General features: G+C 40.2%; 1 protein-coding gene across 6 annotated transcripts in view; it reads right to left on the bottom strand.

The window, feature by feature from the left end:
• Window positions 1-12,360, bottom strand: part of LOC117958594 (RNA binding protein fox-1 homolog 3-like) — a 407,104-nt gene that overhangs the window by 202,727 nt on the left and 192,017 nt on the right. The window lies entirely within an intron of this gene.

The following is a 12,360-nucleotide window of genomic DNA, read 5'->3' as shown; positions in this document are numbered from 1 at the left end:
CATACATACATACATACATACATACATACATACATACATACATACATACATACATACATACATACATACAGCAGCATGTTTCTGCCTCAGTGTAGGACTGCTCTAATACTGCCGCTGGTTTTTATGCTGACTTGTCTATCTTTGCAGGTTTCAGGTTGGCTGTTGCCCAGAAGCCCAGCCGGTGAACCGCAGAGAAAGTGCATTGATTTCATCCCTTTCTCCCACTACCCGCCTTCCTACCCCGCCCTGCACCTGATTAAGCAGTTGCAGGGAGCCATGCCAACACAATTTGTCATTTATCAAAAGTAATTAAAAGCAATTTCTTTTCTCTTGTTGATTGGGAATTGACTAATTGTCGAGTCTGTGAAAACGTGGGGAATAAATAAAACAGGGTAGGATGAATTTTACATAAACTCAGAGGAAAACATAAATGCTGTAAAATGAAGCCCAGACATCTGGCTCTGTGATTTCTCTCTACATGATTATGACTGCAAAACTGAAACAGTTGTTTAGCGCATTCTGCTATACAACCCATAGGCAGTAAATAATATATTAGAAACAGCATATTGACTAGCCAACTTAAAAGGCTGTTTTCACTTCATGTTATCTGAACACAAGAGTGGGAGGAAAAAGACAAACACTGGTTGGTTACTTTTTAACAGAAAAAAAATGAAAAATGCTGGCCCCACTTGTGCAAAAGGAGATATTTGAGCCGGTAAATCGCAATTTTTTAGTGTGAGAGGAAAAACAAGATAGAAGGTACAGAGAAAAGAGGGAGAGGAGCAGAAGCCAGTCTCCTGCAGAGGTTACAGTACGTCTAGCCAATGAAACCAGGCAATACCGTTTCAACATTATCGGTAACAACCTCTGAATGCACCATTACCTTCTATAAGGGCAGAATGAAATGTCAGAATTGATTCGAGAGGGAATGGTTGAGATATAAGTGGGCAGCTAAGGTGGCCATTTTGTTTCCGTGGCTCTTTATTCGGTGTCCCTGGATCATTAGCAGACAGCAAAAAAAAAAAAAAAAAAAAAAAAAAAAGAGCTGGAAGAACATAAAGGAGGTGCGGGCGGCCATCACACGTGTCTCCGGTGACAGCATGTGAAGTGAAAACAGAAAAATACTCCCCCCCCACACACGCACACACACACGCCAAAAATCAAAGGAAAAAACAGAGGCATGTGGGAAACGCCAGAGGACTCCTTTAAATTTCCCACCACTTTGTAAATAACTTTAGCTGCACAAATACCTGGCTATGCTCTGAGCGGAAAAAAACCTTTTCTAGCCAACAATTTATTCTCTGCCAACAAATGGAGCCGTTGCTTCAATGAGACGATTTCAATATCCCTTTGAAGGCTGCAGATGGACAAGCAATACTATCATTGCCTGTGAACACAAATAATTGGGCAACAGTGGGAGAAGCCTACATTCACGTCTCTGCTGAGAGAGAGCCCAGCTCGGAATATCTAACTGAGCGTCTCACTCTCCTGCCTTTTGTTTACTTTTCCATTTGTCATAAAAAAAAACTCAATTACTTTTGTTACATAACATGTATGTTTATTAATGTTCTAATTATGCTTCTCCCCTCTAATCCTTTGCCTTGCAATTTGGGTGAAATATGTCTGAACACCACGGCGAGTCCCCTGGAAGTGAAAGCTGAATTAGGAATGTATGTGCAATAACACACCTTCTCCTGGGAGCCATCTGACAGAGAGAGAAAGCTTGTCATAGTTTGTCTATACATGGGGATTTATTCCAGCTCAGTGAGCATGTGTTATCATATAGCCTACTGTCTTTGTTCGACATGCATTTCGAAGCAGAAAGTTGACTAATCAGCTCTCGCTAGCAACAGAACAGATGTAGCAGAGGGAAGCTGACAACAACCAAGAAAAAAAAAGAAAACAGACGAAAAAGAAGGCAAACTACCTCTGGCCAGCTCTTCTTATTCTTCTTGTGAAAGGCTATAGGTATGACAGCTTTAGAGGTATGAAATAATGTCGGTGAGAGCCTTGAGGAGCCCCTGCAGAGAGTCTGAGAGGGTCCTGTACTGCCTCAAGCAATGAGTGTTCTTCAAGGCTTTTCCTCAGAGCACTTTTTACAAGAGCACAAATTAGGTGTAAGGAATGCCTGTGTCGGCGGGCGCACCCAGCCAGCACACAGAGAAAAAGGGGGAAAAAATAAAATAAAAAAAGGGGGCAGAAACTTGGGTGACAGTGAAGAAACGGGGGGCGTCGTAAAGTGCGGAAAATAAGCTCTCACTTTCAAACGTTTACGGCGGCTCAAATATCTGATGATACCTCTCATAGCTTTTAATCTTTAATGTGAAAAATTAATCATCCCATTCATTATTTTAATAGCTGTCATTTTTCTCTCCCCAAAGTGATGATTTATAACCATTAAGACCTGCGTAGGCTTGTGTGAGAGGGATTTATCGTAATGTTTGCACCAGGTAGCCTCCAACCATATTTCATTACTCTGACAAGCCATTAAAATGCCCTGATGATTAAACAACAGCTCTGAGGTCAGTGTGTAAGGCTGGTTCTTTACCCGAGCAGGAGCGAGCGGCGCAACCATGCAGGCGGGGACTCGTAGCCTAACAAAGCCCTTTTCCCCCCGGTTCCCTCCAGACTGGAGATCTCTATCGGTGGTGCTGTGCAAGGGCGACAGGGGTGGATGTGAATAATGTACATGCACAGAAGCTACAATGAAATAGAGTTCAGAATGGGGGCTATTATGCCTTTTTCCCCTTTATAGGGTTGACACTGTGATAATTGTGCACTTAAGGGAAAAAAAAACTCTTCCCTAAGATACTCTCATATCCATCCATCTGTTGTGTTTACTATGTTCCAGGAGATATTTTGTGTTCATGTATTGCTATTTTCCCCTCAGGGGCCTGTTGCACGAAACCAGGATAAGGGATTAAGCCGGGATATTCAAGTTATCCTGGATGAATTTAGCTTTGACTTGGATGCACGAAACCAGGTTGAATTAAACCCAGCCAAGTAACCATGGAGATATATTCTTTGCTTGTACTTTTCTAGTAAAGGATAGTTCGTGTTACTCCTGATTAATATTTAGGCCTAATGTTTTTTTTATTAGAATTGCTTACTTTGGTTTCATAACCTTCTCAATAAGTCTCACATCACTGGACCAATAACGTGGTCTATATGCCTATTTAGTGTAGTTTACATTCATCACACTGTGAACACCACAATGTTTCTTAATCTTTATTTTGGTGCTGTCACTTAAATAGAAGAATAAAAAACATAAATGCTCACAGTGTGTATTGAAGTCACTTCTTTTTCTAGATTTGGTCCCTTTCTGATTGTTCTGTATGAACATTAACTGTACAGAGATATTTAGAATTAGATATAGCTTATAGAGATTTGTGCATATGGTTGTAAAACATGTTCACGCGTTGTGAATAAGGGTTTGAAATTAAGCCTAGAGTCATTAGGGTCCATTTCCAGAGGAACATTAATTCCCTCTGCTCACTTTTAAGGCAAAGGCTAAATAATAATACATTTCACTTTTTCTCTCCGTTCGATAACAGCCGTATTTCCCTTTCTGCATATTACGTTCTTCCCCTCCGAGTTACTTTCCATTAGAAGCTGCTGCTCATTGGGTGAAATATCTGCCGCATGCGTCTTCTCCATTTCTGCATCAGTAAATCTGTGATCGATACCGTGGTCTATTTAAGAAAGCCGTGAATGTACACTTATCCCAGCTATCTACACCTGGCTGGACTTAGCTTCACCTGTTCATCCCGGCTCGGCAAACGTGCAACCGATTAAGCCGCGATGAGCGGCTCACACTAAGTCAAGCTGCGCCTTTTCGGGCACCCAGATAGCTCAGTTGGTAGAGAGGGTGCCTATGTATAGAGGTTTACTCCTCGACGCAGCCGGCCCGGGTTCAAATCCAGCCTGCGGCCCTTTGCTGCATGCCACGCCCCCTCTCTCTCCCCTTTCACAACTTCAGCTGTCCTGTCCATTAAAGGCCTAAAATGCCCAAAAAAATAATCTTTAAAAAATAAAATCCTGGATATCTGGAATGTCTTTATTCCACTTTTGTGCGACCGGCCCCTTGTGTACCCACTTATCTATTCTACTTCTATTTCAGTTATTGACAGCCTACTGATCCTAAAATGCAGGGGCATGTTGAGCACATCTGGGGGTAGAGGGGCCCCCAAAAACCCACCTCTACTTTTTGGCTGAAAAGAGTAATGCCTGTAATGTGACGTAAAATATTTCTAAATTGTTACCAAGCCCAAATATTGAAAACCTGAAAGATTCTGTGATGAATTGCGTAAAAGTTTATACATTGTATTTTTTTTTTATAAGAAGATATACAATACTAGATTAGTTAAATTTGATCTACTCACTCGTAACAACTGCTACAGTCGGGTCCATAACTATTGGGACATTGACTCTAATCTTTCTGGCTCTATACACCACCACAATGGATTTGAAATGAAACAAACAAGATGTGCTCTAACTGCAGACTTTCAGCTTTAATTTAAGGGTATTTACAAATCAGGTGAACGGTGTAGGAATTACAACAGTTTGTAAATGTGCCTCCTGGGAGGTGTATGTGTGTCAAAGTCAACAATCAAGTAAAGACTTCACCAGAGTGAATACAGAGGGTTCACCACACGATGTAAACCATTGGAGAGCCTCAAATACAAGAAGGCCAGATAAGAGTTTGCCAAACAACATCTAAAAAAGCCTTCACAGTTCTGGAACATCATCCTATGGACAGATGAGACAAAGATCAACTTGTACCAGAATGATGGGAAGAGAAGAGTGTGGAGAAGGAAAGGAACTACTCATGATCCAAAGCATACCACCTCATCAGTGAAGCATGGTGGTGGTCGTGTCATGGCGTGGGCATGTACGGCTGCCAATGGAACTGGTTCTCCTGTATTTATGATGATCTGACTGCTGACAAAAGCAGCAGGATGAATTCTGAAGTGATCCGGGCAATATTATCTGCTCATATTCAGCCAAATGCTTCAGAACTCATCTTCTTCACAGTGCAGATGGACAATGACCCGAAGCCTACTACAAAAGCAACCAAAGAGTTTTTTAAGGGAAAGAAGTGGAATGTCATGCAATGGCCAAGTCAATCACCTAACCTGAATCCGATTGAGCATGCATTTTACTTGCTGAAGACAAAACTGAAGGAAAAATGCCCCAAGAACAAGCAGGAACTGTAGACAGTTGCAGTAGAGGCCTGGCGGAGCATCACCAGGGATGAAACCCAGGGTCTGATGATGTCTATGCATTCCAGACTCCAGTAACTGACTGCAAAGGATTTGCAACCAAGTATTAAAAAGTGAAAGTTTGATTTATGATGTTAATCTGTCCCTCTACTTTTGGTCCCTTAAAAAATGGGAGGCACATTTACAAACTGTTGTAATTCCTACAACATTCACCTGATTTGTAAATACCCTTAAATTAAAGCTGAAAGTCTGCAGTTAGAGCCCATCTTGTTTGTTTCATTTCAAATCCATTGTGTTGGTGTATAGAGCCAGAAAGATTAGAATTGTGTTGATGTCCCAATATTTATGGACCTGACTGTTTGTTTCAACTAAATACAGCATACACCAATTGTAAGGCTTTATGTAGCAACACAAGTCAGAACATTAGAAGATGCCAATATGCAGAATAAGAACGCTTGACCTCAGACTAGCTGGTCAGCACTGATGGATATCAGTAAAATTCCTGTGACCAATTTTCTAAGTCTGATATGTTTAGGACTTAAAGAAGACCTATCATATGAGGCTTTCTTTAGGACCATTCATACTTGTGTTGTGGGTTTCTAATAATATGCTTGCATGCCATAATGTTCAAAAAACACTTTTCAAAAACAATTAGTCTCATACTGCCCGGCTGCAGCACCCTCTGAGACGCTCTGTTGCAGGACATGTTTCTGTAAGCACCCCTCCCAAAGTAAAAAACTGCACTGCTGTCGCTGTTTCGGTATAGTCCATTGCTGCTGGAGACTGACCGCAATAAAGTATGTAGCTTTATGCCTTAAATATTAAAAATCACAGATAAAGGGTTCTGAAACTGGGGAAAAATTAACATCTGCAACCTTCCCTGGCGTTAGCATGTAGCTACATGTAGTTAGCAGTGGACTGTAACAGAATATTTTAGCACTTTCTAACGTCAAGAATCACCAACACAGGTTACAGGTTTCCCTAACATTAGCATGTAGCTACATGTAGCAGTGTATGTAATGTAAACACTGCAATAGTGTGCCTGTCTGGAGCAGATGACCATGTATAGAAACCGTACTTGGTGTGACATAATACGGCACCAAAAGTATAGAAAGAAAGTGTTGAGTGTTCAGAACAGTGGGAAATCTTAGGTTTTGTCTCACAGGGATTTCTTTTTAATATGTTCACCTAAATATTGGAAGCATTGGCCAAGTTAAATATGAGCATCCGACACTAACATTATAGATATGACAGAGTACAGAAAAGCCTTATAGGTCTACTTTAAGAACTGGGGGGGAAAAAAAGTTTTTGGGTGAGGTAGGTGATTTTTTGTGTTCAGGTGTTTGCTGTTGTAATATTCATTTCAGCCACAAGAGACTAAAGTGCACCACTACCCCATGTTTTAAACGAGACTAAAAGCATGTTTCTGGGTCTATTTTAATTTCTCCATGCACTCTTAACACAGGGAACATATACTATGTGTTAGCAAGTTATGTAGCATTACCGTTATGTCTTTCTCTTGGCTAGAAATGTAGCGTACCTTGTTTGTTTTTTATAACTCTTTATTTTTGAAACATTGGGAACAATGCAATGGTCAGATTTACATTACCTCATGGTCACAGTTTCAGTCTATGATCCAGACCAAAGTTGTAGCCTACCTTGTTTACAGTAAAACAGTATGTAATGGATGCTTGTGGTCCTACTTAGAACACAGGGGAAAAGGTGCACTTCAGCCCCCTGTGGCTGAAATGAGTATTATAACAACATAAACCACACAATAAAATGATCTTGACAAACAAACAAAAAATAGGTACCTGGCAAAACTCTTTCCTCCACCTGTTTCAGAGATGAAATGAAAATGAAGGACCTTTTTTTTTTCTACCTGTACTTAAGCCATATACACAGGAGATTTAGATCAGACTTAGAAAATGAATCGCCAGTTGTTTTTCTTTTTCTCACTTGCCTCAGGGCTTCCATAAATTTAGCAATATCTCAGAAAACAAAAAACATATATATAGTTTATGGTTACAGTTGCCTTCACTTTGTGGAAAGTTTGATTGACATCTGTTGCTGTTTATAAAAACAGGGAAGTGCATTGATTTTCTTCTGTACTAAGGGGGGAAAGAACACTTATTATACACTACATACTTTATGCTACAAGTGTGTAGTATTGAATTTGGACACAGCTACCATGTCTTACTGCTGCAATGCATTCTGGCCCGCCTTTTCTACCCCGGAAATCTTCCTCTATGTCTTTTGTGCAGAAAGGTGACATTACTGCATTTGGCCAGTTATCTAATGGAATAACAACAACAAGGTGGCCAGGAACACAAGGGCCATTGTCAAATACTGTTTTAAATGTTTTTTAAAACATTTTTTTCATGAAGAGGACTGGTTGGAATTTTGTGCGGTAAAATAGACAGATGTTGCGTGATAAATAGCAGCCTGCGACACAAAATGGATTCCCAGTCGATCCCAGCGAAGGAAGCTGATTGAACAGCAGGCCGGGGAGCTGGAGGGAAGGCTTTAACTCCCCAGCATGTATGTTCATGTCTAATGTCCTGAGTCCAATGGGCTGGATTGATCACCGATGCCACATCTGACAGTGACTGACAGTGCCTGTAATTGCTATGTTTGCTTTGGGAGAAGAGCAAACTACCATGGTTGGACCGTGGGGATGACACATGCAGGCCTTTCTCTCACACAACTACACATGTACAGCTAGGGATATTACACTATAGTACACAATGCCTGACGGTTCACACGTGGCGTGATTAATGGATGTGATCAGTGCCATTTGGTATCATGAAAAAAAAAAGAAAAATACATCTGCTGTGATTCCTAATTGTAGTCAACTGATATTCAGCATTCAATCAAACATTGTTTTCATCACTCAATAATGGTCAAGTTCATTTCCTGTCTCATTAAAACGATGTTCCCATACACAAAAAAAAAAACTGCATTTTCAATTATGTTTCAAGGAACACATATTTTCTCCCGGATTAGGTTTGTTTTGGATGCGACACATGGCCCGGTCGCTGGAAAATGCCTCCTTTCCAAACGTAAGTGACTGAAAGTCAGTTTCGTAGAGAAAGAATATTTTTAGGAGACAGGATTTTCCAAAAGGACTTTAGAAATAAAATGGAACAAAAGAAAGAGGGACAGAAAAAAAATAAAAAATAAGAATGGATAATTTAAATCTGAGAGAGAATAAGTGCATCAAATGCATTTTGATGTACAATTACAGATGCATTGACATGTATGACATTTTAATGTTGTAGCTTTTAGTGGCAGCTAATACTACATTCTAATTTTGATATTTCACATTTTGCTGGGCATTTTAATCCAGAACAATATTAAACTGGTTAGTTAGTTTTCATTTGAACTAATGAGTAACAACAGCTGTCAAATGAGTAGAGTGGAGTAAAAAAGTACAATCTTGTTCTCTGATAGTGTAGGAGACATTTCAATTGAAATGGAAATAATTGCATACAGAACAGTACAAGTACCTCAAATTTGTACTTAAGTAGAATACAAAAATAATGGCACAGAGGTAATTTCCATCACTGCCTGCGATTATGGGTTAAAGCATATTAAACAGCAGAGAGATGTATTGGCGCAGAGATGGGATTTCAGCCTGTGCCAGATTCTAAAAACTTTGTGTTGTTAACATTTACAGCTCCTGCTCCTGAGGGAGAGAAGTGATCATCAGTGAAATCACCCTCATAGATTTGAAAGCCTCAACTGAAAATTGGGACATATCCTGTAGACCATGATCTCTGCAATTTTATTTCTTCCCGCCACTGATGATTGGATCTACTGTGGATACATGTTCGAAACATCCTGTTTGGCTGCTTTTGCTACAACGATCCAACAGTTGTCACTGCGACGGCACCAAAGCTGCAGAGAGAAATTTGCATTCTGATGGGTCTTAACGTCTCGTGTTTGTTGTGTCCCCGATGAGAAGCATGGAGAAAAAAATAAAAATATATATAAAACATTCCCAGCATTAAAAAGTTAATTACCAAAGCAAACACAGCAGTGATAAATGGCAGATAACGCCATTTTCTGCAGGTCGTTTCCGCCAACCAGAAAAATGATATTTAGTATCCAGCTGTACTTCTGGAAGCAAGAGGAGGAGGGGGAGGAGGAGGAGGGGAAAAGGTACTTGTAATTCCGAATATTTTTTTTTCTGCAACTTAGCAAGTTTTTCATCTATCAGCAAGGCACATTAAATCCCAGCTGGGCAGATGCTAGACTCCTGATGCTCGGCTTTACACATGAAACAAACTACTGCTGAAATGAAAGTTCTCAGCGCTGTGGAAATCCGACTCCTACAAGGGTCTATTAAAAATACATGTTGGAATGAATCTTGGTGGTGGATGGACAAGTTTTACCATATTCTGCTTAAACTTTTAATGTGCACGGCCGCGACTTCAAAGTGGAAATTAAATATTAAGGCTATTATCTAAGCTGTTCCCAATATTATCCAAGCTTAGGTTATTTATATAGTACAGTAATAATTATGTTATATAAGCCAGTTTTCATTTTTGAGCCAACATAATGATCAAGAGGTGGCTGCATGGTTTGTAATTTTGCAACCTAAAATGAGTAACCTAATTTAAATATTTGCTGAAGTAAACCCAACAAGAGCATGTCGATTTATTATAGCAGTCCTAGGTGCATATTGTAAATGTAAATATATTTACAACTTACGACTGCGGGGAAATAGATCATTTTTAACACAGAGGATATGAGGAGCAGAACAACGTTTGGCAGAGCCCAGTGCACACTCAACATCATTTTGTGCATCTGTACATAAGCAACACCAAACAAACAAATGAATTTGAATTCGAAGTGAATTATTATCTGCACTGATTGAGAGGAATCACAGTAAATCTGGTGCTACCTAACCCGGATCACCACTGTTTACCCACCGGCGAGACGGTAAATACTCTGGCTGACATTTGAGGGAGGTTAGTGTGCTCAGAGAGCAAAGTGGAAGTGGAGGCTCAGATGAATTTGTCTGACAAATGCTCGTGGAGTATGTGTTGTCGACTGTGCTTCGGCGAGGCCCTGGACTGGGATTTGAGTCCGACTGAAGCCAAGCAAAGCTTGCCAGATCACTAATTGCGCAATTTAAAACCAAAGTCCCTGGCAGCTTGTCATTTGAAATGGAGAGAAGAGCCATTGCTTAATCAGGGAGCTCAACATAGATCTGCAAGGCTCTTCACCGAGGAACCCCAGACGTACACGGTTGAAGCGCAGTCAGTCAACAGCCAAAGCAGAGACAACGTGATTGGCTGGCTGCTGCCGCAGCTGCTAATGACCCATTTTATTGTCCGATGTGTGCATGCGATTGGATAATTGAAGGGCTTTGCATCAAATGTGTGTGTGTTGACGGTGATTTTTTTTCCATTTAATCACTCATGTATGAGCGGGCGACTGTTGCTCACAGTTGGTGGTGATGAAGTTCACAGCAGACATTTGATGTCTCTTAAAGGTATCAGACAACTGTCTGGTCTTATGGAATATCAACTGTGATTCTATTTTTCACATTCATTAGCAGTGGTGGAATGTTACCAAGTACATTAACTTAAGTACATATGTTGAGGTACTTTACTCGAGTCTTCTTTTTCATGCCACTTTCTACTCCATTACATTAAGTCTTTAAGAGTTTTGCACACAAAACACAGTTTTTAAAATACAATGTGTTATTGTAAATTACATCTGACAATACACAGGTCTACAAGTACAGCTAAAGTGACTAGATCATTAAACACTTTGTTGACTGACAGAACTGTTTGTGTTGTTTCCAGTTTCTAAAATGTGAGGATTTTTCTGTATTGAGTACTTGTACTTTTAATACTTTGAAGTGCACATATTATGCTCATTTTCAGGTTCACAATTATAAGTATATTTTTGCTGCAGATCCTGTTTTCACCCTGTGTCTTTGGGTCTCTGTTTTAGCTACAGAGTGAGACATATCACTTCTATACTATCTTTGTTGGGAGCCACACATACACAGTAGCTAGGTAAGATCCCATTAGCTAGAAAACTCTTTCTCCAGCTTTGGTCAGTACAAGGCAGGATTAGCTGGGAGACTTCTTCTAGACGAGGGCCACTTGTGGAATACCTGCAGAACAGGGACAGGAAGTAGCTCTTTTGGAGATTATGGTGAACTAGTGTGTGTTGTGGCAGTGTTTCGCCATTGAGAACGAGCTAGCATGCTAACGCTAGCATTCTATGGTTAGCCACCTCGTCTCGGCTAGTGACGTAGAAAGCCGTGCAGATCTTGAACAGCTCACCCAGAGACTGAAGGCAGAGGACATTCAGAAACCGTATCTCACTCAAAAGCACCAGTGCCAGCACCAGAAACACAAAATAACACCCCAAATCCCAGGAAAAATGTTTTTTTCATAATATGGGAACACTAAGTACATTTTCCTAATGATACTTAGATATGTTTACTTAAGGTGACTATATGTAACTTTTCTTAACTTCTGTCATTTTTCATACAATGGTCATAAATGACCTGTAGCTGCAAATGAGACTAACAGAATAAGAACGTTATTTTTATCAAGTTTTTTGTAAGGCATCTGCCAGGGTTCGATTTTTCCTGCAAAGTCACAGAATAATTTGCATCACGTAGATGGCGCCACAGTAACTCATTCTGATGGGTGACAGATTTCTTTATAACACTGGGAAATTCTTTTGTTAGCGTATGGCAGCAGAGCCATGTAAAAGGAAGCAGGAGATTTCTTTACATAGGCTTAATTGTATTTTTTTTTATTTTAGAAGTTATCTTCTGTAGTTATGGCTGATACTGGTGCAGGGCCATCACAAAAAACAACAAAATTAAACAAAGAACAACTAAACGTTAAAAGGGAAAGTGAAAGACAACGGGCGATAACGTGAGTTACACTCAGTCAGGCTTTCAACAGATGGATGTCATGGCTGTTCATGTTACAGTTTACGGTTTTATTTTCTAGTCTAATTTTCTCCCTTTTCATGTTTTGTTTAACTTCCTGCATTGTGACTGTCCGCCCCACTCTGATGTGTTTCATCTGTCCCTAAGCCCCTCGTGTCACCTGTCCCTTATTCACCTCGTTACCTGTTGCGTTGTCTTTGTCTGTGG

Source organism: Etheostoma cragini, chromosome 15 (genome assembly GCF_013103735.1).
Source record: "Etheostoma cragini isolate CJK2018 chromosome 15, CSU_Ecrag_1.0, whole genome shotgun sequence".
NCBI classification, from domain to species: Eukaryota; Metazoa; Chordata; class Actinopteri; order Perciformes; family Percidae; genus Etheostoma; species Etheostoma cragini.
The sequence above is the reverse complement of the archived record's forward strand: the minus strand, read 5'-3'. Positions and strand labels throughout refer to the sequence as shown.